This window comes from Narcine bancroftii, chromosome 1, assembly GCF_036971445.1.
Source record: "Narcine bancroftii isolate sNarBan1 chromosome 1, sNarBan1.hap1, whole genome shotgun sequence".
NCBI lineage: Eukaryota > Metazoa > Chordata > Chondrichthyes > Torpediniformes > Narcinidae > Narcine > Narcine bancroftii.
This window is the reverse complement of record NC_091469.1, coordinates 140,840,287-140,867,988: the sequence shown is the minus strand read 5'-3', so window position 1 is coordinate 140,867,988 and position 27,702 is coordinate 140,840,287. Positions and strand designations below refer to the sequence as shown.

At 40.9% G+C, this 27,702-nt stretch overlaps 2 long non-coding RNA genes across 3 annotated transcripts in view; one reads left to right on the top strand and one right to left on the bottom strand.

The window, feature by feature from the left end:
- LOC138745043 (uncharacterized) overlaps positions 1–3,607 on the bottom strand; it is a 59,268-nt gene extending 55,661 nt beyond the window's left edge. Inside the window, exon 1 of the long non-coding RNA XR_011345996.1 lies at positions 3,503–3,607. This is a non-coding gene — a long non-coding RNA (uncharacterized lncRNA). The remainder of the gene's footprint in view (positions 1–3,502) is intronic.
- Positions 3,608–3,785: 178 nt separating this feature from the next.
- Positions 3,786–27,702, top strand: part of LOC138744972 (uncharacterized) — a 50,807-nt gene continuing 26,890 nt past the window's right edge. For both annotated transcript variants that reach the window (XR_011345913.1, XR_011345909.1), the window contains exons 1-2: positions 3,786–3,982; positions 27,118–27,181. This is a non-coding gene — a long non-coding RNA (uncharacterized lncRNA). The remainder of the gene's footprint in view (positions 3,983–27,117; positions 27,182–27,702) is intronic.

The window sequence follows — 27,702 nt, the reverse complement described above, 5'->3', positions numbered from 1 at the left end:
TTTAGGGACCGCCCCCCCTTCCAAACAGGGCCAAACACATCGAGGGCAACCGAACCATGGGCCAGGTCGCTCCGCACCCCTGTTCCAGAATCTCATCCCCAACTGGAAACTTGTTGCCACAAAAAGCAGATGATACAAGCCCGGGGACAGGGAGTTTATAAAAGCTGAAGTGCAGAGGCTATCATTGAACCCGGTAACAGCTCCTGGAAGGCACAGGTGGTGGTGGTTAAGTGTGGGGGGAAGAAACAGATGGTCATCAATTATAGCCAGATCATCAATAGGTTCACTGTACTGGATGCCTCCCTCCTCCCCCACATAGCTGACATGATCAATGAGATCGCTCAGTTCCTGGTCTTGTCCACCATAGATCTCAAGTTGGCTTACCACCAGATCACGATCCACCCAGAGGACCATCCATACACGGCGTTCGAGGCCAACGGCCACCTCTACCACTTCACCCCGCAAGACATTATCCAAAAAGGAAGGGGTGAATGTGGTGGAACACGGTCATGCAGGTGGGGACCTCACTGGACTGCTTAGGCTGGCCTGCCTGCAGCAGTAACTCCTCCCCATAGTTTCCCAATAAAGGCTGAGAACCCTAGTCTCTTCCTTCAATTCCAGCCTTGGTGCAGTTCAGAAGCATGTAGTTGTATGCTGGAGGTTTCAGACTATTAAAGCCTTTGACCACGTGATTCGTGTCTGCGTGTGGTCATTGATCGTGCTACAGAGAGGGGCATAGTTCTGGGAATGGAGAGAGGTGAGTTTGGAAAGCTGGAGGAAAGGGAGAATGGGGAGTGGGTTAGCAGAAACTGGAGGTTGATGTTAATAGCATCCGGTTGGAGAGAGCCCAGACAGAATATGGGGTATTGCACCTCGAATTTACAGGTGGACCTGGTTTGACAGTGCATGAAGCTATGGACAGACCTATCAGCATAGGAGTGCAGAACTGAAATGGTTGGCTACTGGAAGATTCCAGTCAATGATACAGGCAGAGCAAAGGTGCCCAGCAAAACAATCCTCCCAATCTGCGTTCAGTCTCTCCAATGTAGAAAAAGCCATAACGGGAGCACCAGATGCAGTCAATGTCCCTCGCAGATTCTTAAATGAAGTGTTGCTTCACTTGGAAGGGCAATCCTATATCACTTCTAACATTTCTTTCCCAAATCATATGTTAGGAACATAGGAACATTGGAAGTAGGAACAGGAGTAGGCCAAAAATGGCCTATCGAGCCTGCTCCGCCATTCAATACGATCATGGCTGATCTAATTTATGACCTAACTCCACCTACCTGCCTTCTCCCCATATCCCTTAATTCCTCTATCATGTAAAAATTTATCTAACCGAATTTTAAATATGTTTAATGAAGCAGCCTCAACCACTTCCCTGGTTAGAGAATTCCAAACATTCACTACTTTCTGGGAAAAACTATTTTTCCTCATCTATGTCCTAAATGTACTCCCCCGAACCTTGAGACTGTGTCCTCTCGTTTTAGTTTCCCCGGCCAGCTCAAAAAACCTTCCTACATCTATCCTATCCATACCCTTCATAATCCTATATGTTTCTATAAGATCTCCTCTCATTCTTCTGAACTCGAGCGAATACAATCCTAGACGATTTAATCTTTCATCATAAGTCAACCCCTTCATCCCAGGGATCAACCTTGTAAACCTCCTCTGGACTATCTCCAAAGCCAGTATATCCTTCCTCAAATATGGAGACCAGAACTGGACACAGTACTCCAGGTGCAGTCTCACCAGTACCTTATACAGTTGCAACATTACCTCCCTACTCCTGAATTCAATTCCTCTAGCGATGAAGGCCAACATTCCATTTGCCTTCTTAATAACCTGCTGCACCTGCAACCTAACTTTTTGCAATTCATGCACAAGCCCTCCCAAGTCCCTCTGCACAACAGCATGCTGTAGTTTTTCACCCTTTAAATAAGATTCAGCTCTTTTGTTTTTCTTGCCAAAGTGGATAACCTCACACTTACTAACATTGTACTCCATCTGCCAGACCTTTGCCTACTCATGCAGCTCAACTATATCCCTCTGCAGACTCTCCACATCCTCATTACAATTTGCTCTTCCACTCAATTTGGTGTCATCCGCAAACTTGGCTACACCACATTTTGTCTCCTCCTCCAAGTCATCAATGTAAATGATGAACAGTTGTGGGCCTAACACCGAACCCTGTGGCAACCCACTTACCACTCTCTGCCAACCTGAAAAACACCCATTTATCCTGACTCTCTGCCTCCTGTCAGACAACTAATTTTCAATCCAGGCCAATATACTTCCCTGGACTCCACTTTCCTGTAACTTACTGATAAGTCTCTTGTGCGGCACCTTATCAAACGCTTTCTGGAAATCCAAATATACAACATCAACCTGTTCCCCTCTATCCACCGCACCCTCAAAGAATCCTAACAAGTTTGTCAAACAAGATCTTCCCTTTCTAAAACCATGCTACGTCTGCCTGATTGAACCCTTACGTTCCAAAATTTCATTATTTCATCTTTAATGATGGCTTCAAGCATTTTTCCAACTACTGACGTCAAGCTAGTTGGCCGATAATTTCCAGCCTTCTGCCAACATCCCTTCGTAAAAAGTGACATGACATTTGCTGTCTTCCAGTCTGCCGGGACCTGCCTAGAATCCAAGGAATTTTGGTATATGACCACCAATGCATCAATTATAACTTCTGCCATTTCCTTCAGAACCCTTGGATGCATATCATCAAGACCAGGTGATTTGTCTGGCTTTAGCCCCATTAGTTTCTCCATCACTACTTCCTTTGTAACAACTATTTTATCAAGGCCCTCCCCAACATTCGCATCCTTAACTCCGCACTTGGGCATGCTGGACGTGTCTTCCACCGTGAAGACTGACACAAAATATTTGTTTAATGTCTCGGCCATTTCCTCATTTTTTGCTTCCAGTTTTCCTTTCTCATCCTCCAAGGGTCCTATGTTAACTCTGGCCAACCTCTTCTGTTTTATATTTTTATAAAATTTTTTGCTTTCTGTTTTTATATTTTGTGCCAATTTACTTTCATAATTCTTTTTCCCATTTCTTATTACTCGCTTTGTAACCCCTTGTTGTCTCTTAAAGTGTTCCCAATCTTCCCGTTTCCCTCTGCTCTTTGCATCTTTGTACACCTGCGCCTTCAATTTTATTCTCTCCTTTATTTCCTTTGTTAACCACGGTTGATTTTTCCCTCTCTTGCTGCCCTTTTTCCTGACCGGAATATATTTTTGTTGAGCATTACAAAATATTTCTTTGAAAATCTTCCACTGTTCCTCAACTGTTCCATCAATTAGCCTGTGCTCCCAGTCCACTCTGCCCAATTCCTCCCTCATCCTATGGTAGTCACCCCTGTTTAAGCATAATATATTAGTTTTAGATCTAACTATTTCCCCTTCCATCTGAATGAGAAATTCAATCATACTATGATCACTATTTCCCAGATGGTCTCTGAATATTACATCATTTACTCTACCTATCTCATTGCAGAACACTAGATCCAGGAGAGCATTTTCTCTTGTGGCTTCCTTAACATGCTGCTCAAGAAAGCTATCGCGGATGCATTCTATGAAGTCCTCTTCTAGACTTCCATGACTAACTTGATTTTCCCAATCTATGTGGAAGTTAAAGTCCCCCATGACTACTGCCGTATCATTATTACATGATGTTGATGTCACAATCACCATCCCTTATTCATTCTTGTACCTCTGAGTAATTTCAGATTGTCTTTTGCATTGCTTTCAGGTTTGGAACGGATGGATGTGGACTAACCTGCAAATGCCTGATCTCGTCTGATCTCGGAAGCTAAGCAGGCTCAGACAGATCTAGTCAGTACTTGGATGGGAGACTGCCTGGGAATACCAGATGCCATAGGGCAGCATGGTTGGCATGGCAGTTAGCACAACGCCTTTACAGCTCCAGCAATCGGGACAGGGATTCGAATCCCACCATGTCTGTAAGGAATTTGTACATTCTCCCTGTGTCTGTGTGGGTTTTCCATGGGGGCTCCAGTTTCCTCCACTGTTCGAAACGTACCAGAGGTGTAGGTTAATTGGGTGAAATTGGGCAGTACGGACTCGTGGTGAGTATGGACTGTTACCATGCTGTATGTTTAAATTTAAAATTTATATTTAAATTTAGAATGTTTCCTCCTGTTGGAGAGTCCAACAGTAGTGATAAGAATAGGGGACACCCATTTGAGACAGAAACTTATTTCTCTCAGATTGTCCTGAATCGTTGGAACTCTTGTTCTCAAATTCCAGTGTAAGTCAATGTCGAGTAATTTTAAAGCAGAGGTAAATAGATTTTAGTTATGAACACAGGTAAAAGGTTAGAGAATGTAGGTAGGCTTGAAGGTCATTGATGTTGAAATAAATACGTTTCTACAAATATGAAGTCATTATTGAGGCTACTGTTACCAAGACAAGCAATTTTTTTTTCTTTTTTATAAATTTCAATTGATCTTACTGCTGTTTTAATGCCAAACCCATCTGCTGTGGTGGGATTTAAACCACAATCGCCTTTAATCCAGTATTTTACCCACTACATTACCACCTTTCCCATTCTTTACTTGGATTCAAGATTTCTCCATTTCTTTCGGTCCATTGGTCCTGCAGTGAAATTTTAACTGTTTTCTTTTCATAGAAAATAGTGAACAAGTGCGGGGGAAGATCATTCAAGTCTGTTCCACCATTCAAAACGATCATGACTGATCATACAACTTCAAAACCTTATTCCTGCTTTCTCTCCATAACCCTTAATTCCCGTAGCTAATGGGCCCACATTCCTTCTGAATATAATTTAAAAACATCCTCAATAAGGCTTTGAACACTGGTTATTTATTTATCTTTTGTATCTATTACTTTTTAAGCTGATGTATACTACTTTCCTTTTAAAATATTTTTTATTGAGCTAAACAAAACCCTTTACCCTAGATATACTAATGATTACAAATTAAATCATTTCACAGACGTATCACATATCAATTGTAAATTAAAAGCAGAACCAAAATTATTGCATAACTTATTTCATTCAGGACATCAAATTCTTTAATTATAATAATTAAACAATTAAATCATGACTCGTACTATGTCCAAAAATAATATTGAACACAAAAATTATACAAATAATACATATAAAATTCGCTTATATAAGAAATTTTATACTTCTCTGATGTGATCATGTTCTGTGATATGATCCATAATCTGTAGTCAAACCGCCCCCCCCCCCACTTTACTTATTGTCATAATAATAAAGAGGAAAAAAAGGGGAAAAAAATGTTATACTACTCCAGTTGTTTTTGTTTTCCATTGCGAAGTGCCTGTTCGGAGGCCACAAGTTAAGAATTTTGGAGCGTATGTACATTGCATGACATATTTATGACAGTAAACACACATGCAGCCTAAGTCATTGAGTGTATGATTTTCTTTTTGTTTCTGAGGCAGAGATGTTTTGCTATTGGAATGAGGCAAAATAGTACAAATTGAGTCAGTAACCACAATTTTAAACATTTCTATTTCCATTTTGGCAACTAAAAATGGGCTGCCGGCAATGTAAAATCATAATCTTCGAGATGAGATGCAAGTTCAGACATTCACCCACAACCAAAAGTGCTAAATGCCCTGTGTAACCATGTCAGCATATTGGAGCCTGTCTCTGAAACAAGACAAATTTATGTGGTACTACTGACCACTGATGAACTTGTCAACCACAACACCTGGTAAATGATCACACTGGTGTTAATGGTGCTTTGGTGAGTGCATGCCTTACTAACCTACATACCAGGGAATGGACATTGGCCTTTTGATTAGCCAGTAAACAAATTTGAAGTCATTTGAGGTGTTGAAAGTACCACATAAAACTATTTAAAATCACCTCACTAGCCTTAGTGAGGATGGTTTCAAGTTATAATTTTTTCAATTCCCTGTCTCATTCCCTTGCCAACATATCTGCCCATAGTTGGATAGATTTTTACAGAGTAAGGGAATTAAAGGATATGGGAAAAGGCAAGAAGATGGAGATGAGCCTATCATCAGATCAGCCATGATCTCATTGAATGGCGGAGCAAGCTCGACAGGTCAGATGGACTATTTCCTGGTCCTATTTCTTATATTCTTATGTTCCCCCAGCCCTCTCCCTCTCTCTCTCCCCCCCTCCCCACCAACTCTGTCTCTTCCCTTTTCCCTGTGTCTCCTTTCACAGAGCCAAAATTAATTCTCAACCTCTCCTCCTATCCAATTAAACACTTTTTGTTGCTTTGGACTCCTCCCCCAGCCTGTCTTCAGTTTTTATTCTGACACCTTCCTGTTGTTTGCTTAGTCCTTGAAGAAGGGCTCAGGCCCAAAATATCTGTAATATATATCTTTACCTCCTGTGGACAATGTGAGACCGGCTGAGCTCCTTCAGCATTTCTGTGAGTTTTTCCAAGTTATGTTGTTACTGTTCTGCCTTTTGAAAAAAGTTTTTCTGGGGGTTCACGCAATTCACGCACAGTGCAAATTTATTGAAATAAAATGTAACTGTGAACATTTGTTCCAGCTTCTATGAAACTGGAACACTTAGATTATTGTGCTCAGTTTCAGCTGCCTCAGGTCGGATATGATTTTCCCTCAGACCTTGAGGGAGACTACTATAGAAATTACAGGGAGCCTACCACATATACTGAAAATGTCCTTAGCCACGGGTGAGGTGCCAGAGAATTGGAGGATAGCTCATATTGTCCTGTTGATTAAAAAAAAGGCTCCAAAAATAAACCAGGTCATTATGGGCCGGTGAACCTGATGTCAGTAGTAGTTAAATTATTGGAAGAAATTCTAGGAGATAGGAAATATAGATACTCGGACAGCCATGGGCTAATTAAGGACAGTCAGCATGGCTTTGTGCAAGGTAGGTCATGTTTAACAAATCTTGTAAAGTTTATTGAGGAAGCTAGATGATGGAAAGGCTATGAATGTTGTCTTCATGTAAAGTAAGGCCTTTGACAAGGTCCCACATGGGAGGTTAGTTCAGAAGGTTAAGACACTAGGTACCCATGGAGCGGTTGTAAACTGGATTCGAGATTGGTTGTGTGGTTGAAAACAGAGGGTGGTGGTGGATGGTTGGTTTTCTGGAGGCCTGAGACTAGTGGTGCACCTCAGGGATCCATGTTGGGACCATTGTTGTTTGTTGTCCATATCAATGATCTAGATGATAATGTGGTAAATTGGATCAGCAAGTTTGCTGATGACACAAAGATAGGAGGCGTCGTGAACAGTGAGGAAGATTTTCAAAGCTTGCAGAGGGATCTGGACCAGCTGGGAGAATGGGTAAGAAAATGGCAGATGGAGTTTAATGCAGACAAGTGTGAAGTATGGCATTTTGGAAGGACAAACCAAGGTAGGACATACACAGTGAATGGTAGGGCACTGAGGAAGGCAGAGGAGCTGGGATATACGGAACATAATTCCCTGAAGGTGGCATCACATGTGGACATGGTTGTAAAGAAAGCTTTTGGCATCTTAGCCTTTATAAATGAGATACTGTGTATAAGAGTTGGGATGCTATATTGAAGTTGTTTAGGACATTGTTAGGCCAAATTTGGAATATTGTGTGTAGTTCTGGTCACCTAACTACAGGAAGGATATCGATAAGATTGAAAGGGTGGAGAGAAGATTTGCTAAGATGTTGCAGGGTCTTCAGGAGTTAAGTTATAGAGAAAGATTAAACAGGTTAGGACTTTATTCCTTGGAGTGAAGAAGAATGAGGGGAGATTTGATAGAGGTTTAAAACATTATGAGACGTATAGACAGAGTGGCTTTTTCCACATAGATTGGGACATACGACAAGTCATAGTTTTAAGCTGAGAGGGGAAAGGTTTAGGGGGAATGAGCTGCCATAGACTAGAAGGTCCTATTTTCTGTGCTGTAGTGTTCTATGATTCTATGGTTGGAATCCAGTGCTGTCGGTATGGAGTTTGTACTTTCTCTCTGTGTCTACATGGGTTTCCTTTGAGTACTCCAATTTCCTCCCATTGTTCAATACATATTGTATTTGAAGGTCAATTCAGTGTAATTGGGTGGCACAGGTTGAAAGGGCCTGCTACCGTGCTGAATGTCTAAATATATATTTAATTTATTATCAGTTGATCAGAGACACATGACCAAGCACACTGCAAACTTTGGAAGAACAGAGAATAGATTATTGTATGCAATTATAACCTTTGTGACAAAGCCACAGCATTGCACCGAATTCTTGAACCATCGAATAGTTTTATGTAAAACTGGGAAACCATCAAAATTAGAATGGAAGAAGATTAGGAATGGCTGATTGGTCCACAATGCATTGATGCAATTGACTTAATTCATCAACTTGTAGCAGGCCAAGCGACCACGCGGTTAGACGGGATGCATCGCAGCCCCAGTCGTCCGACGCAAGATGGAGCGGGTCCCTTCCCTTCCGAGGAGAAGCCCACGGTTTGTAACATATGTTGCCCAGGGGACAGCGCCGATTCTGTGCTGCCTGCCACTGGCCAGGATGTGACGCTGTGACGTGCTGATGTCATTTCTAAAGGCCAGCACGCCCCTCACAGGAAACGGCCGGTCTTCTCTAGCAGTGTGAGTAATTCAAAATAAAGTTCAGTTACTTGTTCACCTTGTACTGTGTGGACGTCTCTCATTTTGGTAGTGCTGCCATTAGCAGATGCTACAGTGGTGATCCCGACGGTTCCAATGTCTTTGGAACCCACCTCGAACGAGACAAAATGCAGGATACTACTACCTCTACAGTCGCAACGGCTGCCACCAACACTGTGAACGTGCATTTGCCGCCCTTCTGGACAAATCAGCCCAAGAATTGGTTACAACTGGCTGAGTCACAGTTCCAGATCAGAGACATTGACTCGGAGGATACCAAGTTCCGGCACGTCATCAGCGCCCTGGACGCCACTACCGCAGCAAAAGTAAGCTCTTTTGTGGAAAATCTCCCTATGGAGCCTGAGTACTAACAATTCTGGAGTTTCCTCCACGATTCCCTGGAACTCATCAGGCATGAGCACAGTGTCTGCATCCTAAATATGCAAGGCCTGGGTGATAGTAACCTCTCTGAGATCATGCACAAAATGGTGGCTTTAGCAGACAGACACACAAACTGTTTCTTGTTCAAGGTTCTGCTCCTCTCCAAGCTACTGGTGCACATTTCCTCGACAATATCTGATGTGGATTTCCGCACCCCACACATGGTAGCCAAGGAAGCAGACAGACTTTTCCGCACCCTGCAACAGAGCTCCATAAATGTGCAACCAATCTACCCCCTCGGTGCTGCCAGTTCAGCCCCCTCTGTCAGGCCCCCCACTAGTAGCCACGGCCCAGCTGCAATGTAACGAGTGTTCAGACAAACAGAGCAATTACTGTTTACCACTGCAGATGGTGCCATAACACCCAGAGGTGCATCCATCCAGACTCGTACCCCAATGCCAAGTCAAGAGCAGCGGTGGGAAATGAACAGGCTGGTTGCCAATAGTGGCCTCAGCAGTTGGCACACATAAGTGCCTATGCTACCTTAGGGACTAGCAAACAAAGAAGGATTTCCTAGTCAACACGAGCACAGAGATAAGCCTCATTCCACCGGCATATTTCAAACTAAAACACAATCCTAAGGACCTTGCCCTACAGGCAGAGAATAGTTCCTCCATTCCAAGTTTCGGCACCTGCCTGGTCATAATCCATGTCATGGACATGGCTTTATACTGGAAGTGTACGATTGCTTCCGTGGGACAAGCCCTACTTCGAGCAGATTTCCTCCAGGCATACAAGCTCCTGGTGGATATGAACAGATGTCATTTGGTCAACGCTAAGGTCATAACCCCTTACTCTATGGCAATGTTCCTTTCTACCATTAGGAATCCACACACTCAACCGTAATGAATATTCCTGCCCACTGATCAAGTACCTGTCACTGTTGGTGCCCAACTTCCAAGATGTTAAGCCAGCATATGGTGTGGAGCACCACATCAAGTCCACTGGCCCCCCCAGTCAATGCATGGGCACCACGCCTCCTACAGGAAAATCTCCTTCAAGCCAAGACCAAGTTCGCTGCCTTGGAGGAGTTGAGTATCGTTCACCGTTCAAACAGCCCCTGGACATCCCCGCTGCACATGGTCCAGAAAGACTGAATGTGATTCAAAAGATAGATGAGCCAACGGAGTGGGTAAGTTCACTTGTTGTGGACAAAAAGAATGGAAAGCTTTGAATTTGGTTGGATCCAAGAGATCTAAACAGAGCAATAAAGAGAGATCACTTTAAGCTTCCAACACATGAAGAAATCATGTCAGAGTTTGCAAATACAAAGTTTTTCAGCAAGTTAGATGCATCATCAGGATTTTGGCAGTTAAAATTGGATGAAGCAAGTTCAAGACTGTGCACATTCAATAGTCCATTTGGCAGATACAGATTCCTAAGGTTACCATTTGGAAAGGTCTCAGCTCCTGAAATGTATCACAAAACTATCCACATGGACTATGAGCACCTGGACAGAGTTGATACCTCAATGGATGACATCACAGTATGGGGAACCATGAGAATGGAGCATGAAGAGAGACTAAGGAAAGTGCTGGAAGCAACAAGGAAAGCAAACCTGAAGCTGAATAGAGAGAAATGCCAGCTCGGGGTGACAGAATTAACATTTGTAGGAGATATTATTGGTAGTGAGGGCATCAGACCAGATCCCAGAAAGGTGTTGGCCAATGGGAACATGCCAAGGCCACAAAGCAAAAAGGACGCACAAAGATTTAATGGAATGGTCAACTATATGGGTAAATTCATATCCAACCTTCAAGAAAAGATGGCTCCATTGAGAAGACTAATAGAAAAGAACATTCAATGGGAGTGGAGTCATGAACATGAAAAATCAAGGAGTGAACTAAAGAAACTGTTCACAGAGGAACCAGTTCTGAGGTTTTACGACCAAGCGAGACCCATCAAGATATCATCAGACACATCCCATAGTGGGCTTGGTGCAGTTCTTCTGCAAAAGTATGATGACTGGACGCTCAATGACAGACGTGGGGACGTAGAAGCGCGATACGCTCAAATTGAGAAGGAGCTGCTCAGCACCACATATGCCTGTGAAAGATTTCATCCGTTTGTGTCAGGATGAGCGATCAGTGTTGAGACTGACCATGAGAACAACCTGAATGCACATCCGAGAAGACATCGTCAGAGGCAATAACTCAGATTCAAAGACAATCAATCAGGAGATCGTCAAGGTACATGAATCCTCCTAAGAGACTCATTGAGCAAATTTAAATACTCATGTTATAGAATTAAGTAGTATTATCTTATTCGCTCTTCAAGTTTTAGTGTATGTAAATGTGAACCTGCAAAACAAGTTTAAAAAATGTTAACCATATTGATAATAATGAAAATGTAAGTTCTTGACATTAAAGTTAAAATTGCAGTTATACAAAGAAAACATGTTAGTTAAAACTAAGCTATTTTTGTTTTCAGAAAGGGAAGTGTAATGAAAGTGATCATGGATGCAATGCAACGAGCAATGCCTTAAGGATTATAGCTCCTGTTTGATTATACTTGGCTACCAGCAGGGGCTGAACCAGTGCAGGTGACTGCAGAATGTGAGATCTATAATGGAGACTTGCACCCTCATTGCAGGCCTCATGGTGCTGTTTACAACAAGTTTAAAGAACCTTTTTCCTTCATCCATGTGTTGTCTAAAAACTGACACATATGAATACAAGATGAAACAAGTTCGACCTAGAAACTATCAATTTCCTGGTAAACCATATCACCCAAGAGGGGGCCACACCAATGCAGGATAAGGTGGAAGCCATCCAACATTTTCCCAGGCCGAGCTCAATCAAAGGCCTACAAGAATTCCTAGGGATGGTGAAATTCTATCACCATTTCCTCACGGGAGTGGCTACCCACATTCAACCCCTATTTGACCTTATCAAACTCACCGACAAAGCATTCCAGTGGACAAGCAAAACCGTTGAATCATTCCAGGCAACCAAAGCGGCACTTTTGGCCCTTCCAGTTTCTTCCTCCACCCTGACCCTTACAACAGTCGCATCGGACAAAGTGGTCGGTGCAGTGATGGAGCAGTGAGTCGATGAACAGTGGCACCCCCTGGCTTTCTTCAACAAACACCTCCGGACATCAGAACTCAAGTACAGCATGTTTGACTCCAAACTGTTGGCCTTGATCTTGGCAATAAAACATTTCCGGTACAGGTTACAAGGGTTTTCGTCACCTACACAGACCACAAACCACTCACACATGAACTCAGTAAGTTTTCGGACCCATGGTCGGCAAGGCAACAATGAGACCTCTCCTACATTTCCAAGAATACAATGGACATTCACCACATCACAGGCAAATCCAAACTGGTGGCCAATGTACTGTCCAGACCGGACATCGCTACTACCTCAGGAGGGCTTGATGTTGCTAAGCTGACCAAAGACCAAACAGAAAATATGGGCATCCAGGCCTACCTGACCATCATCACCAGCCTGATGGTTAGCGATTTCTGTCCTTCACCGGGGCGACATGTCCACAGGCTTCCCCAGACCCATCCTACCTGTGACCTGGCAACAGCGGGTTTTTGATCAAACACACAGTCTGTCACATCCTTCCAAAAGGTCCCCGGTCCACCTGCTGTCTGAAAAGTTCATGTTGCATGGCCACCATGGCGATGTAACCCTGTGGGCTAAGACTTGTTTGGATGGCCAATGCACCAAAGTGCACAGACCCGGTACAGCGCCATTTTGACCATGTGCACATCGTCAGCCTGCTCCCTGCGAGCCAAGGTATGTGGTATTTATTCACAGTTATCGACCATTTTACCCACTGGCTGGAAGCAATACATCTGCCCACATGCGACACAGAGACTTGCACCAGAGCTTTCTTATCCACTTGGGTCACAAACTTTGGAGTCCTAACCCACATCATGTAGGACTGAGGGGACCACTTCACATCCTCGCTCTGGGCCAACCTAGCCAAGTTCTGCAGAAGCCAGTTACACTACACCACGGCCTACCATCCTCAGGCAAACAGCCTCGTCGAACGTTTCCACTGCCACCAGGAAGCACCCCTGAAAGCTCGACTACAAGGCCCTAAATGGATGGGCAAACTCCCATGGGTGCTGTTAGGAATTTGCACAGCACCAAAAGAAGGCCTACCAGCGTCATCAGCCGAGAGAGTGTATGGCTCCCTGATTACCAACCCAGGAGACATTCAATTCAACCCTCCCAGCCCACAACCTAGTGTTCGAGATGTCCTCCACCTACTGAGGGAACAAACAGGTGTACAGAAACCTCCGTCACCATCCTGACATGGTTCTCCACCCTGACCACTGGCCAGCTGTAAGGAGTCATGCTCTCCACTCTCTCTACTACAGAATTGTAGAGGAGGGTGGTCATTCTTGGTCCTCCTGAAGTCGATGATCATCTCCTGCATCTTATCCACATTGAGACTAAGGTTGTTACTCTCATACCATTTCACGAGATTTTCCACTTCTTCTCTGTAGTGCAACTCACTGTTGCTGATGAGGCCGACGACTGTTGTGTCATCTGCAAACTTGATGACACCGTTGGACCTGGATCTGGCGATGCAGTCTTTCTCAGTAGCGTGAACAGGTGAGGGCTGAGCACACAGCCCTGTGTGTCAGTATTCAGTGTAACAGCACTCAATATTCTGCTGCCAACATTTTTTTATAAATATTTTTTTATTTTTCACACTATGAACCATATCAACCGAAATATGTACAAATGTTTCTCATTAAATTTACACAGTGGTCTTTTCCCCCTTTTTTCCCCCCTTTCCCTCCCTCCCCTCTACCCACCCCCCTCCAAAACCCATAAATATTCAACATATACCATACAATAAAAACATAAAACAATATCTTCATACAAAGGAAAATAAACAAGAAAAATGTGTCATCTATTTATTATACACTGAATCTAGTCATTTTGTCTTCTTATCATTTTCATTCTCATTTTAGGGGATGGAGGTCGTAGGCAAGCTCTCTGATAAGATCCATGTATGGTTCTCAAATTTGTTCAAACATTGTGACTTTATTTTTTAAATTAAATGTTATTTTTTCCAATGGAATACATATTCATTTCCATGTACCATTGCTGTATACTCAGGCTCTCTTCCATTTTCCAAGTTGACATTATACATTTTTTTGCTACTGCTAAGGCTATCATAATGTTTTTTTTTGCACTTTATCCAATTTGAGACCTAATTCTCTACTTCTTACGTTCTTCTTTGGCTTGGCTTCGCGGACGAAGATTTATGGAGGGGTAAATGTCCACGTCAGCTGCAGGCTCGTTTGTGGCTGACAAGTCCGATGCGGGACAGGCAGACACGGTTGCAGCGGTTGCAGGGGAAAATTGGTTGGTTGGGGTTGGGTGTTGGGTTTTTCCTCCTTTGCCTTTTGTCAGTGAGGTGGGCTCTGCGGTCTTCTTCAAAGGAGGTTGCTGCCCGCCGAACTGTGAGGCGCCAAGATGCACGGTTTGAGGCGATATCAGCCCATTGGCGATGGTCAATGTGGCAGGCACCAAGAGATTTCTTTAGGCAGTCCTTGTACCTCTTCTTTGGTGCACCTCTGTCACGGTGGCCAGTGGAGAGCTCGCCATATAGCATGATCTTGGGAAGGCGAGGGTCCTCCATTCTGGAGATGTGACCCACCCAGCGCAGCTGGATCTTCAGCAGCGTGGACTCGATGCTGTCGACCTCTGCCATCTTGAGTACTTCGATGTTAGGGATGAAAGCGCTCCAATGAATGTTGAGGATGGAGCAGAGACAATGCTGGTGGAAGCGTTCTAGGAGCCGTAGGTGATGCCGGTAGAGGACCCATGATTCAGAGCCGAACAGGAGTGTGGGTATGACAACGGCTCTATACACGCTAATCTTTGTGAGGTTTTTCAGTTGGTTGTTTTTCCAGACTCTTTTGCGTAGTCTTCCAAAGGCGCTATTTGCCTTGGCGAGTGTGTTGTCTATCTTACGTTACTTAAAAGAAATATCTCTGGTTTTTTTGGTATGTTATTTTTTCGTGATTTTATTTAATATCTGATTTAATTATTCCCAAAATGTATTCACTTTCGTACCTGCCCAAGTTGCATGTAATGTGTTTCTCATTTTCTTCTTACAGTGAAAACATCTATCCAATAATGTTGAATCCCATTTTTTTAATATTTGAGGAGTGATATATAATCTGTGTAACCAGTTATACTGTATCATGCATAACCTTGTGTTTATTGTATTCTTCTTAGTTCCAGAACATAACTTTTCCCATACTTCATTTTTTATATTTACATTTAGATCCTTTCCCATTTCTGCTTAGGTTTATAATTTATTTCATTTTCCTCATCTTGCAGCTTAATGTACATTTTCATTATAAATCTTTTAATTATCATTGTGTTTGTAATCACGTATTCAAAGCTGCTTCCTTCAGGTAATCTCAGTCTTTTTCCCAATTTATCCTTTAAATAAGCTTTCAATTGAAGATATGCAAATATTGTACCATGAGTTATTCCATATTTGTACTTCAACTGTTCAAATGTTAATAAATTATTTCCCATAAAAACAATTTTTTATTCTTTTGATTCCTTTTCTCTCCCATTTTGGTTGTCTATTGTAAAAGGGATTAGCGGATTTTGCATCAATAGTAATTTTGGTATTTGACAGCCCTTTTTTTTTCCTTTCTAAGTGGATTTTCTTCCATGTATTAAGTAAGTGATGCAGTACTGGTGAGTTTTTATATTGTACCAGCTTTTCATCCCATTTATAAAGTATATGTGCCGGTACCTTCTCCCCTATTTTATCTAGTTCTATCTTAGTCCAGTTTGGTTTTTCCCTTGTCTGGTAAAAATCTGATAAATACCTTAATTGTGCAGGTCTATAATAATTTATAAAATTTGGTAGCTGCAAACCACCTTGATTATACCTCTCTGCAAATTTATCTAACGCTACCCTTGGTTTCCTCCCTTTCCACAAGGATTTCCTTATTATTCTCTTTAGTTCATTAAGAATTTTTCTGTTAAAGGAATTGGTAACATTTGAAATAAGTATTGTATCCTTGGGAACACATTCATTTTAATGCAGTTTATTTTCCCTATCGTTAGCGCTAATTCTTTCCAATGTTCTAAGTCTTCCTGCATTTTCTTTATTAGTGGCTGATAATTTAGTTTGTACAAGTAGCTAAAGTTATTATCTAACCTGATCCCTAGGTATCGGATTGCTTGTGCTTGCCATTTAAATGGTGATTCTTTTTAACTTTTTTAAAATTTCACCATTACTCATTGGCATCACTTCACTTTTATTTGCATTGATCTTGTACCCTGATATTTCTCCATATTCCTTCAATTTCTTATGTAATTCTTTTACTGATACCTCTGGTTCTGTTAGGTACACTATAATGTCATCTGCAAATAAGCTGATTTTATACTCCTTCTCCTTTATTTTTATCCCTTTTATTTTATTTTATATTTTTATCAGTTCAGCCCAAGGTTCTTTTGCTAAGGTGAACAAAGAGGAGGATAGTGGACATCCCTGTCTAGTTGACCTGCTTAATTTAAAGTGACTTAATTTAAAGTTACTGCTACCTTCACCAACGGTCCATTATACAATGTTTTAATCCAATTTATATATTTTTCTGGCAGATTGAACTTCTGTAATACTCTAAATAAGTAGCTCCACTCTACTCTGTCAAAGGCTTTTTCTGCGTCTAGATCAGCAGCCACTGCTTTTTTAAAAAATTTCCTTGAATTGCGTGGATTAGATTAATAAGTTTACAGACATTGTCCGCTGTTTGTCTTTTCTTAATAAATCCAGTTTGATTTTATTTTACTATTTTTGGTACACAATCGAACAATCTGTTTGCTAATAATTTCATTATTATTTTATAATCTGAATTAAGTAGAGATATTGGTCTATATGATGCTGGTGTTAATGGATCCTTCCCCTTCTTTGGTATTACTGCAATTATTGCTGTCTTACATGAATCTGGCAAGTTTTGTGTTTCTTCTATCTGGTTCATTACTTCCAGGAGAGAAAGAATTAATAACCCTTTAAAAGTTTTATAGAATTCTATCGGGAATCCATCCTCTCAAGGCGTTTTATTGTTCGGCAGCTTTTTTAATATATCCTATACTTCCTCTATTTCAAATGGTTTTATCAGTTTGTTTTGTTCCTCTTCTTGCAATTTTGGCAATTCAATTTTCACTAAAAACTCTTCTATTTTATCATCTTTCCCTTCATTCTCAGTTTGGTATAATTGTTCATAAAATTCCTTGAAGTTTTCATTAATCTCTATTGGGTTATATGGAATTTGTTTGTCCTTTTTCCTTGATGCCAATACAGTTCCTTTAGCTTGTTCTGTTTTAAGTTGCCAGGCTAATATTTTATGTGTTTTTTTCTCCCAGTTTGTAATACTTTTGGTTTGTTTTCATTATGCTCCTTGTACGTTTGTAATGTTTCATATTTTATTTTTTTGTCCACCAATTCTTTCTTTTTCGTTATATCTTCCCTTTTTACTAGTTCCTTTTCTGTATTTACTATCTCCCTTTCCAACTGCTCTATTTCCTGATTGTAGTCCTTTTTCATCTTAATTATATAACTTACTATCTGCCCTCTAACAAAGACTTTCATTGCTTCCCATAATATAAATTTGTCTTTCACTGATTCCATGTTTATTTCAAAATATGTTTTAATTTGGCATTCAATAAACTCTCTAAATTTCTGCCTTTTAAGTAGCATGGAGTTTAACCTCCATTTATATGTTCTTGGCGGGATGTCCTTAGTTCTAGTGCTAATAATAGGGGTGAATGATCTGATAGTAGACCAGCTTTATACTCAGTTTTCCTAACTCTTCCTTGAATATGGGCCGACAACAAAAACATATCAATCCTTGAGTAAGTTTTGTGCCCACTTGAATAATATGAAAATTCCATCTCTATTGGGTGTTGTCTCCTCCATATATCCATAAGTTTCATTTCCTGCATTGATTTAACCATAAATTTGGCTACTTTATTATTTTTATTTGTCTTTTGTCCAGTTTTATCAACATTGGGTCCAAATTAAGGTTAAAATCCCCTCCTATCAATATATTTCCTTGTGTGTCTGCAATCTTCAAAAAAATATCCTCCATAAACTTTAGATCCTCCTTGTTAGGCACATATATAATGAGCAAATTCCAAAATTCTGAGTATATCTGACACTCTATCATTGCATACCTCCCTGCCGGATCTATTATTTCCTCCTCTATTTTGATTGGTACATTTTTGTTAACTAGTAAGGCAAAACCTCAAGCTTTTGAATTATAGGATGCTGCCATTATGTGTCCTACCCAATCTCTCTTTAGTTTGTTATGTTCCACTTCAGTTAGATGCATTTCCTACACAAATGCTATATCTATTTTTTCTTCTTCATTAAATTTAGTGGCCTCTTCCTTTTAATTTGGTTATGTATTCCATTAATATTTATAGTCATATAGTGCAACATGGCCATCTTATATCTTACATACGCCTCTTTTTCATCTCTTCGCCACCTCCATCCCCCATTTTCATCTCTTAGTTTTCTCTTATTACACTTAATGTATGACAACATATTTAAGATATAAAGTACCCCCCGCAGTTCCCACATCCACTAATACCTTAACCCCAAAAGTTCCCCCCCTCTCTGAGTTTCCCCATATCCCTTGCCGGGCAACCACAACTCCTCTTTTCATTTGGATTGCGATCTTGTTCGCAGCATCAACTGATTTTGCAGTGACGGTTATTCCCCCTCTACCCTGCCCTCTCCAGAAAACACTTTTTTTTAACCCATATAAATCTTTTTTTCCCCCTTATTCCCTTCCTTCCCTTCTCTTTTCCCTCTTTAGTTCTTTACATATACATTGTTTTTACATCTTTATATATACTTTATCATCATTCTTCATTCTTGTTACAATTCTTCATCTCTTCTCCTGTCCTGCAAATGTTCTGCGAATTCTTGCGCTTTCTCTGGACCAGTCTGCTTTGCTCTCCGGGTATAAATATTTTAAGCACGGCTGGATGTCTTAACATGAATTTATAACCTTTTTTCCATAAAATTGATTTTGCTGTATTAAACTCCTTCCTCCTCTTTAAGAGTTCAAAACTTATGTCTGAGTAAAAAAATACTTTTTGACCCTTATATTCCAATGGTTTATTATCTTCTCTAACTTTATTCCTTGCCTGTTCCAGTATATTTTCTCTTGTTGTGTATCTCAAAAATTTTACTAAGATGGATCTTGGTTTTTGATGTGCCTATGGTTTCGGAGCTAATGCTCTGTGTGCCCTTTCTAATTCCGTTTCTTCCTGCATTTCTGTCCTTCCCAGGTCCTTCGGGATCCATCCTTTTATAAATCCCTTCATATCTGTGCCTTCTTCACCCTCCTTCAGGCCCACTATTTTCATGTTGTTTTGTCTACTATTATTTTCCAACATATCAATTTTCTGGGATAACAACTCTTGTGTCTCTTTAATTTTTTTGTCACTTTCTTCCAATTTTTCTCTTGTCATTTACTTCCATTTCTACAGCCATTTCCTGCTCTTCCACAATCTCTATTCTTTTCCCTATTTCTGTCATTACCAGTTCTAATCCTTGCATTTTTTCTTCTGTTCTTTTCATTTTCCTTTTAATTGCATTAAATTCTAATGACAACCATTCTTTTAGTGACCTCATTGTTCTTCAAAAAAAACTTTATCTATATTCTGTTCATCAGTTTTACCTTCTATTTCTCTTTGTCCAGCAGTTTTACCTTCTATTTCTCTTTGTCCAGCAGTTTTACCTTCTATTTCTCTGTGAAGATCTTGGTCTTCTTCTTTCTCCTCTTCTGTGTCTGTATCTGTGTTTGTATCTTCTTCTTCTCTTCTTTGTGTCTGTGTCTCTTCTGTTTTCCCTGATAAGCTGCTTGTATCCCTTTGTTGGGCCTCTTCTTGCTGGGCCTCTTGTTGCTGGTCCTCCCCTCCTGGGGTGCTCGTCTGTTGTGTTTCCTGACATTGATCTTCTTGTTGGTCATCCCACTGTCCTATCTCCCATGTCTGTTTCATTGCTCCCTCTTCTGCTACTTTCCTCATCCTCCAGCTGAGTGCCCTGGTGTCGGGCATCCCTCAGCTTTTCGCTCTGTGAAAGCCCGCTCCTCTGCTGAGCCCCCCTCCTGCCAGTGTCCTCTTTCTTCTTTGATTGTGCACTTTTATTTGGCTCTGAGAGCCATTTTTGTAGTCCATCAGTCGGTGGGTCGCAACTCCACAGGACAGGCACTGACCTTGAGGGTCAGACGCTCCTTGCCACCACAGCGTCCTGTTTCTTCAGGCAGGTAAGGCCTTCTTCTATATTTTCCGGTGACTTTTCTACATTTTTTCCAGTTGTTTTTACTTTCTCCTTCTTGAAAGCTATCTTCTTTCTCTTCTCTGTGATTTTTTCTTCTATTTCTTATATTTTATTTTTGTTATGCTTTTCTTTTTCCTAACTTTTTTCCTATTTTCCTGGAGAGGGCTGGCTTTCCCAACTGGCCACTACTCCATCACATAACTCCTCAATATTCTGCTACCAACTTAAACTGACTGTGGTCTTTCCATTAGAAAGTCCAGAATTCAATTACAGAGCAGGTTGTTGGTCCCACTATGAACACCTTCTCCACCAGCCTCTGGGGAATGATTGTATTAAGCAGAAAGCTGAAGTCAATGAACAGCAGCCTGGCATATGAGGCGCCATTCTCCAGGTGGACCAGAACAGAATGAAGCAACAAGGCTACAGCATCATCTATGGAACGGTTTTTTCTATAGGCAAATTAAAATGTCTCCAGTATCTCTGGGAGGTGAGCTATGATGCACTCCATCACCAGACATTCAAAGTATTTCATAATGGTGGAGGTCAGTGCCACAGGGCTGTAGTCATTGAGACCTGTTATTGTTGCCCTCTTGGGTACTGGGATGATGATCACTGTTTTAGATTGCTGCAGTGAGGTTCTGAAGATGTCCACGAAGAGCTCCGTCAAATGATCTGCGCAGTCCTTTAGTACCCAACCAGGTATGTGGTCTGTTCCTGCCACCTTGTGTGGGTTCACCTTGGATAGGGTTCTCCTCACCTTAGCTGAAGCTATATGGGAGGCCAGTTCATCAGTGGGACACGGAGCTTTCTTTGGCATCATCCTACTCTTCTCATCAAATCGTGCATAGACAGTATTCAGTCAGTCTGGAAAGGAGACTTAATTATTGTCCTTAATTCACAAGGTTGACTTGTGCTCCATAATAATCTTGATCCCTTGCCACATGCACCTTGTGTCACACAGCTATCCGTGGATTTTCTGTGCATACCATCACTTTGCCTTCCAGATTGCACAGGAGAATTCAGCCCTGGTTGATCTTTGGGTCATCAGATCCCCTGTTTTGAAGGCAGCATCTGAAAAGGGCCCAAACCTTTACATTCAACCATAGTTTCTGGTTAGCGCTGGTTGTGAAGCATTTGGTCGCGGTGAGATCCTCACTGCATTTGCTGATGCAGTCAGTCAGTGAGATCATGTACTCCTATGTTTACATGACCATTGTAGGTGGCTTCCTCCCTGAAACAGCTCCAGTCCGTGGTCTCAAAACAGTCTTGCAGCACTGATGTGGCCCCTCCAAGCCACATCCTGATCTCCCAGTGAACTGATTAAGTTTGCTTTGTCAGTGGTCTGTACGCTGGGGTTAGCAGGACTGATATGTGATCCGAGTAACCAAGGTGGTGGCAACGTGCAGCCTTGAATGCACCTGGGACATTGGTGTACACCCGATCCAGAGTGTTCTCTCCTCTGGTGGCGAAGTTTACATGTGGATGATCTCCATTAATATAGGTGTTTCTTCTCTTCCTATTCCTGACAGTTATGCAAAATATTTTCCCCTGATTGCCTCCCTGTTGGGATCATAGGTCGACCATTGATTTTTACTTCTGAAGTATTTTTTTGGAATTAACTTGGTAAAGTCACTTATAAGTGTTCAAAAGTTCAGTGATTCCCCCCCGTATGAGAGTGGCACAGTTATTATTAGTGCAGCTATTAAAGTGCCAGTGACCAGGGTTCAAATCTCATGCTATCTGTATGAAGTTTGTACATTCTTCCTGTGACCTGTGTGGGTTTCCTCAGTGTGGGTGCTCCAGGTTTCTCCCACCCTCCAAATATTTAGAGTGGATAGATTAATTGGGCATAATTGGGTGGCATGCATTTCAATGACCAGAAAGGCCTTCTCTCATGCTGTATCATTAAAATTAAAAAAAAATAAATGAAACATGAGAAAGTCTTTACACATATGCTTGAGCTCTAATTGCTGAAACTTTTAAAAGATTTTGTTTCCAAATGATTCAATGATGTAACTTCACCACATTGTTTGCAGATGTTGTGCTGGAATTTTTTACAGACATTTATCTAGATTATTTTGACACTTCATGATTTGAGCATTCCCATTTGTATGTTTGTTTCTTGTGCTTTTTCCAGCTCTGAGATTAGATAGTTACATTTGCCTCAACCGTTAGATTTGTAAGGAGCTGGTCTTGCTAAGATAGTGGGTGGTCAGGGAATGGAGATAATGCTCCTCAAAGCAATTTGGAATAGATTTAGTAATCCTTCAGTACAGAAGGAAATTAATGTGCCACAATACAGAAATCGGCCTGATAATGTTAATTCTGAGTCTTTATTGAACATTAACTTTGCTTGTTGAGCTTATCCAGTCTCGCTCATGGGGCCGAGGGAGGAATCACAGGGAACCTCACATTCTGGGTTATCAACTAATATCCCAGAGTAATACTGTTAGATCCTTTCTATCCACAAGGATGGATAGATAATACCAAAGCAAACTTAATGGGTTATGCCCCAGAGTCATGTATTTTCTCCAATCTCTCTCCACTGTGGGAGTGATCAACCATAAACTCAAATCTCTCAGGTGATGTTGGAATTCCCAATCTTTAGTCCATTATCTAAGCTCCTTGTTGACAAAGATACACTCTAGTCTCATCATATCTGCCCTTGCTACACAATATAAGTTAACAAAAAAGATAATGAGAGCATTTGGTTGAAATTACAAACGAACTTTGGTTGAGAGAGTCATTAGAATGCAGAAGAAGGCCATGACTGAGCACATTCATTTGGTCCATAGGAATCTAGAGCCCCGTTTTCATCGGCCAACTCCATAGTTTTGTCAGTTTATTTGGGATCATAGCACGATACAAGGTGGAAACAGGTCCTTCAGCCCAACAGGTTCCTGCTTACCATTCATCATCCATTTCCACTAATCCTATATAAATTCAATGTTATTCTCCCTACATTTTGGGTCAATGTGAAGATTAAGGAAATGGAAGAGTTGGATCTTCTTAAAAAACATTAAGGTTGATAAGTCTCTGGGGTCAGATGAGATATAACCCCAGGTTGGTGTGGGAAGTGAGATAAGAGATAGCTGTGGCTATAGCTATGATCTTTGTATCCTCTTTAGCCACAGGAGAGGTGCTGAAGGATTGGAGAATGGAAAATGTAGCCACTTTGTTTAAAGAGGTAATAGGAAGAATCCTGGGAATTACAGACTGGTGAGTCTTACGTCAGTGGTGTGCAAACTTATGGATAGGAGTCTTAACAATATCATCTATGAGCATTTGGATAAGTACAGTCTACTCAAGGATAGTCAGCATGGCTTTGTGAAGAGATCATGCCTCATAAGTCTAATTGAGTTTTTTGAGGAGGTAACAAAACATATTGATGAGGGTAGGGTGGTAGATGTGGATTACATTGATTTTAGCAAGACATTTGACAAGGTCCCACATGAGAAACTTTTCCAGTAAGTCATGAGGCATGGGATCAGTGGAACTTTGGCTGTGTAAATAAAAAATTGGCTTGTAGGAAGAAAGCAGAGAGTAGTAGTGGAAGGAAAGTTTTCTGCCTGAAGATCAGTGACTAGTGGAGCGTCACATAGATCAGTTCTGGGACCCCTGCTCTTTATGATTTTTATAAATGACCTGGATGAAGAGGTGGAAGGATGGGCCAGTAAGCTTGAAGATGAAACAAAGGTTGGTGGAGTTATGGATGGAGGTGAGGTTGTCGAAGATTACAAGAGAATATTGAGTTGGAAGAAAAGTGGCAAATGCATTTCAATCCAGATAAATGTGAGGTGATGCATTTTGGAAGGACAAATAAGAAGGCTGAGTACAGGGTTAATGGTCAGTTACTTAAGATGAACAGAGGAACCTTGGGGTTCAAATCCATGCATTCCTCAAGGTCGCCATACAGGTTGATAGGATAGTTAAGAAGGCCTATGAGATGCTGGGATTCATTAATAGAGTATTTAATTTAGGAGTAAAGAGGTCATGTTTCAACTCTACAAATCTCTGGAAAGACCAACAGAATATTGTGTTCCGTTCTGGTCATCTCATCATAGGAAGGATGTGGAAGTTATGGAGAGGGAGCAGAGGAGATTTACCAGGATGTTGCCTGGATTTGGAAACATTTTATGGGGCAACATTAGCTGAGCTGGGACTTGTCTCTTTGGAGGGTAGAAGGATGAGAGGAGACTTAATAGAGATCTACAAGAATATGAGAGGCATAGATAGGATGGACAGCCAGCACCTGTTTGCCAGGGCAGGATCAGCAAACACCAAAGGACATATATACAAAATTATAGGAGGGAAGTTTAGAGGAGATATTGGGGTAAGTTTTTTCACACAAAGAGCTGTGGGTGCCTGGAATGATTTTCTGGGGATGGTGGCAGACTCTGAAACATTGGGGGCAATTAAGAGACTCTTAGATTCGCACATGGATAAAAGAAAAATAGAGAGTTATGAGATTTTCAAACTTATTTAATAAGGAATATATTTCTCAGCACAACATCGAGGGATGAAGGGCCTGTACTATGCTGTATTGTTCTACGTTCTAATTACTCTAACAGCTCCGCCATTCTCTCAACCATCAACATGCTTGGGGCAATTAACACTGGCTGATTAAGATGACAACCGATGGATAGTTGGAAGATGGGAAGAAACCATAGTACCTGAAGGAACCCCACAGGGTCATAATGACAATGTGAATACTCCATACAGACAGCACCAGAGGTCAGGATCGAACTACATTCCTTTCCAGTACCAATCCAATTTCCTGTTGAAGTCATTGATCATCTTCACTTCCATCTCTCTTGCAGGCACCCAAGTTCCAGCTCATTACCCGTCACAACAGGAAATGCTCTTTTCTACATCCTTCCTGATACTCTTACCTATAACCTTAAATGTGTACCTCCTGGACCTTGTTGCATCAGCCGATGACAACTGTTTCTTGTTGTCCCACTTATTTAAACTTGCCATACCCTTGTGCACAGGAGAATGTGGATGAATATCATAGATCATGAAAGAAATTAATCCACAAATTACATGCTCAATGCACAACACACTTCAGTCTGCATATTGCACTCAGCTTCCAAAATCTGGTTTAATTAAAGTCAGAAATAACTGGAAGTCCGGGAAGATTTTGTTGCATAAAAATCATGGGGTTTTAATGAGAAGACCACCCTTAATTCAGAACCTAATACAGTTAAAGCCCCTGGTATCCAGAATTCAAGCAGCCTCTCGTGACTGGTAAAAAAAATCAAGGAAATATTAAAAAAAAATAAGAATACAGAAGTTTTAAATTGGTGTGCCTCAACGATAGTTTGCTGCTGCCAGGTGACACCTGCAACCAATTCAAGCTTTATTCAAGTTAATTCTTTTGAAAAAAATAAGTTCAAGTAGCGAGTGACATTTTTTCAGTGTAAGCTGAAAATAGTCTATTTAGTTGATTATTAATTCTAAGTTTTTCTAAGTGAAATTTAATATAATTAAGGACTACAGTGCTAATGTTTTTTCCCCCAAGTTACTTCACATTTTAAGCTTCACAGCTTATTTTAACAACAACCAGGCTCTGAAGAACTACTGATGATGTCTGCTTTTATCTTTTAAACTGTTGGTCATCAACTCATCCCCATAGGTGCTGGATACCATAGGCTTTACTGTTGTTAGCCTTCTTGAATTGCAACAGTTGGTATGATGGGGATACATGATCCTCGTAAACCAGAATCAGGAGATATGAGAGAGAGAAAAAAAGCAGAAAATGCTGGAAACGCTCATCAAGTCAGGGAATATCTGCGGGAAAGAGTTAACACATCAGGATGACAATTTTTTCCGTCAGGATGGTGTAATGACTTGAATAAAAAATTGTTAATGATGGTGTTCCCCACACATCCTTTCTTGGTAGTGAATGTTGTGGATTTGAAAGGTGCTGAGGAAGAGAATGTGCATATTTAAGATGAGACCACTTAATATTTCAAGAATATTATTTAAATAATGAGCTAATTTAAAAAAAAATGTTATTAATTGAAAGGGAACAAAATACAGATGCTGGAAATCTGAAACAAAACCAAGTCGGCTCCATAAAGACTGATCTTTGCAGGCTTAAACTCCTGGCTCAGACTACTGAGAAAATGTTTGCAATTAATCGGTATCAAATTATTTTAAGGAAGTTACTATTTACAATAGTGTAGATTTAAACCAGTTTTTTTTAAAAAACAGGATGGCATTATCAGAACTAGCTTCACATAAATTTCAATGGAAATTCGAAGGAAAGTGACAATCTATGAGAAGATTTCCCCGTCACCCAAGTTGAAAGAATTTTTTTTTGGCTTCGATTACCACATTTTCTTAAGGAGTTACTGGGTGTGCAAGTTTTGAAATGTTACCTGTGCAGAGAGATTAGTTGCTTAAGGGTAAAATAATATGCATCTTGTTTATATGAGAACGCTTGCCTTTTTGCCAAAAATACCTCTTCAGCAAAGTATTTTTTCAAATACATTCATGCATTTGAAAGTTTTACAAGCACCCTTTATATACAGATTGCACCAATTAATAGCAATGTGGAATTTTAGATTTGGCACAATGAGCAAGAAATGAGAGGGCATCAATATTAAATGGTTACGGTGTTAACTTCCCTTCTCTTGCTTTAACTTGAGAAGATATTAATGTCAACAACAACCTCTTTTCTCTTGGCTTTGATCTTTAATTCCTTTGGGTGTTCAAACTCTTTTTGATCTTGCAGGACTGACATCATCATTAAAAGAGTGGAATTACTGGTCAGCAAATCAGAAAACTATCATTATCAGGTGAGTTTCATGGCTGCAGCCTGATTGGCCAACTGATATCTAACCATTTTCAATTTTGGGGAAGGTCCAATCACCCTCTAATTAGCATGAGATATGCTTACTGCTCAATCAACCGGTGGCTGATCTGTTTGATCTCGGTGAATAAACCTTCCTTGAACCTTCGATGACATATCGGAATATGAACTAATGCTATAATATGGTTGACTTGACAGAATCTATTCATCCAGCTTGATTGATGGACAAAAATGATCGGGCGACAGCGTATCCATTCCATGTGTATTCTGTTGATCTTTTGCCACGGAATTAGCATCGTGTAAAGCAGGGCAATAGGCATTTGATCTAAAAGATTAAATTGATGCTAAACTGGGATGTTTCATCAGTGCTGCGGGAAATGTTGCCTGAAAGTATCTGAAAGGCATCCTATGTGTGGTAACAGCAGGCCGCACAAAATGCTCCCATCACTAAAATATTGGCAGAGCATACTGTGGCCTTGACGTGTTGGTGTACAAGGGGATAATAGT